The sequence below is a fragment of the Crocuta crocuta genome, unplaced genomic scaffold, assembly GCF_008692635.1.
Source record: "Crocuta crocuta isolate KB4526 unplaced genomic scaffold, BGI_CrCroc_1.0 scaffold127, whole genome shotgun sequence".
NCBI lineage: Eukaryota > Metazoa > Chordata > Mammalia > Carnivora > Hyaenidae > Crocuta > Crocuta crocuta.
The window spans coordinates 1,373,767-1,376,398 of NW_027532008.1; the positions used below are offsets into that span (position 1 = coordinate 1,373,767).

The 2,632-nt window shown below is 56.2% G+C and overlaps 1 protein-coding gene across 1 annotated transcript in view; it reads right to left on the reverse strand.

The window, feature by feature from the left end:
- EPB41 (erythrocyte membrane protein band 4.1) overlaps positions 1-1,174 on the reverse strand; it is a 198,345-nt gene extending 197,171 nt beyond the window's left edge. Inside the window, exon 1 of the mRNA XM_077775926.1 lies at positions 1,011-1,174. The gene's annotated coding sequence lies outside the window, so the exon portion shown is untranslated. The remainder of the gene's footprint in view (positions 1-1,010) is intronic.
- Positions 1,175-2,632: the final 1,458 nt, after the last annotated feature.

A 2,632-nucleotide genomic window follows, 5' to 3' on the forward strand; every position in this document is an offset into this window, starting at 1 on the left:
TCTGACCTCCCCCTGCTGATCCCCTCCCCACCCCTAGCCTCCTGCCCAGGCTTGCAGCTGGGGTGAAGGTAGGGAGCTGCTAAAACCCCAGGGGCTCTGGGTCAGTGCTCCCGCCCCTCCCCCTCCCCTCCAGTAGCTGAAGATCTGACCCAGACCTGACACCACCAGCCAGTCCTCACAGGGACTCCCAGCTGCCCTAAGCACCAGGCCTGGCCAGGCATTCCCCACGCCTCCTCCTTCTGGAGAAAAGGGCTCTAGAAGCAGAGAAAGGGTTCCCTTCAGCCCTAGTCCCTTAACTTGAGGGGTCACATTCAGCCACTCCCACCCCAAGGGAAACTGTGGGCCTTGAAATAACCTCCCCCAACCCTACTCCTACTCTCCCTTCTGCGCCAAGCTTGGTCCCCGCCTCCAATTTGTTAGAGGGGATTCGAACTCTTGTTTTACCCCCAGAGAAGTGGGGTCTGCCGGAAAGTGTAGGTTAGGACGAGAAAACTCCCGGGGAAAGGCTGAGAACAGGGACAGGGACAGGAACACAGAGAGGAGAGATGAGGGGCACAGTGAAGGGGGGTGGGGGGTTGAGAGCAAGCAGGAATCTGAGACCGGCAGCGAGACTGGGGAGACCAGAGACAGAAGAAAGTCCCCGAGACCAAGCCTGGAAGAGAGCGTGTGGGGCCGGGGCGGCGACGGGAGGGCCACCCTGGCAGGCAGAGCTGGCGCCCCAGCTCTCGGGTCCCACAGTCCGGAAACTCAAAGTCAGTTACGTAAGGGGCCNGCCCCCTCTCCTCTCGCCCGCGCCCCTCCCCTCCCCCTGAACTTCGAGACTTGCAGACCCCTGTGGAGCCCCAGTTCGGACCTTGTAAGCCAGGACCCCTAGAGCCCTCCCTCCCCTGACCCTTAGACCCTAGTCTCGCCCCTACCGGGGCGGCCCGGGCCCTTGGGAGTGGGTTCATCTCTCTGTCACCCCGTCCCTCCCGGGGACCCAGGATCGTCCTCAGACGGTCCAGGCTCACCTGGGCCGGACAGGGCGGGGACCTGGCCGGGCCGGGCCGGGCCGCGTTCTCGCTCTCCGCCGCTCTCGCCCTTTAAGAGGTTCCTGCCACTTTGCCCCGCCGGGGGCCTCCACCTGCACTGACAGGGCAACTCTGGAGTGAGGCCCCGCCCCCGACCCGGGAGACCTTCTGATTGGCTCAGGCAACTGCCAATCGGCGGGGCGNGAGAAGTAGGAGCGTCGCAACCGGGAAAGGGCTGGGGCTGCAGGTGCGGCCTGACCCGGACGCTGGGCTCTGAGCCGCCGCGTGTTGATCCAAGGGGTCAGGGGACGACTGAGTAGGGAGCTCCTCGATTGGGTGGTGTGGTGTCTGATGTCATATGGCAAAAGTATGATGTAATTTGTCACGTGATGCTACTCCTACCCTGAGGGCTGGAAGGGTGGTAGGAAGGGAGTTGGTGGTAGGGAACCTAAGAAAGTGACCCTGGCGAGTCTCACCTGGATTACCTGTCCCACCATTTAGTCCTGTGTGACCCTGAGCAAGTCACTTCTCTGAATCTGAAGTTTCCTCAACTATAAATCTTAATACTTTTCCGAGAATTGGTGGTGTATGTCAAGTGCCAAGCGCAGGTTTGGCACAGTATAATAGGTGCTATATATGTGTGTGTGTGGTTTCCTGTTCCTTTCATACCCGGCTTTCCACTCTTGTCAGACTTCCGCCCTCCTTATGTCCATCCCATCAGCCCTGGGAAGGGCTCACATGGTCACCGGTCCAGGTCTCCTGTCCCCTTGCTACTTCATTTTTGGGCAAATGGGGAAAACTGAGGCCCACTGAGGCCAAGTGACTTCCTGGGAGTTAAGTGGTCCTCCTGTAAGATGGGCGCTGGAAGCAAACCGCGTCTTTGTCAATCCCCAACGCTGACCTTACTTTGGACAAGCTACTAACTCTCTCCACGCCAGTTTCCTCCTCTGTAAAATAAAAGTATTTTCCTCAAGAGTTGTTGTGAGAATTAAATGAAATGATCCAAGTAAAGTATTAAGAACAGTGCCAGTCTCATAAGCATCCAAAAAGTGTTAGCATTTATTATGATTACTGATGTTAATATTCTATCAAGGTCATAAATTAATGTATTGCCCTGGCCAAATTCACTGCAGGTTCCGAGTCAGGTCTTGTTTTAGGCGTCAGGGCCCTGGTCCCTGCCTTCAAGAAGTTCACAGTCTAGCAGAGGGTCTGACAGAGTCCCTAGATCTAGGGGATGCTTTCTGAAATCAGTGGATGGGCTCCAAAGCACCAGAGAAGCTTTAGTTACTTTAACCAGAAATCTGGACACTTGAGCCCTGTAAGACTGCATGGGGAAAGCTGACATACACATGCAGTCCCCTAAGCATATTGACACACCTTCTGCTTGCCCACATTTTCACCTGCCCACTAGGTAGTAGTAATCCCAGTGGTTAAGAGCTTGGCTTTGGAAGCATTGGAATCTGGGTTCCGCGTTTCACCGCTTTTGTGCCTTTGGGCAAGTCACTTTCCCTCGGGGGTAAAATGGGATAAATAATAGCCCAAACTTGGGGCGCCTGGGTGGCTTAGTCGGTTAAGCGTCCGACTTTCGCTTAGGTCATGATCTTACGGTTTGTGGGTTCGAG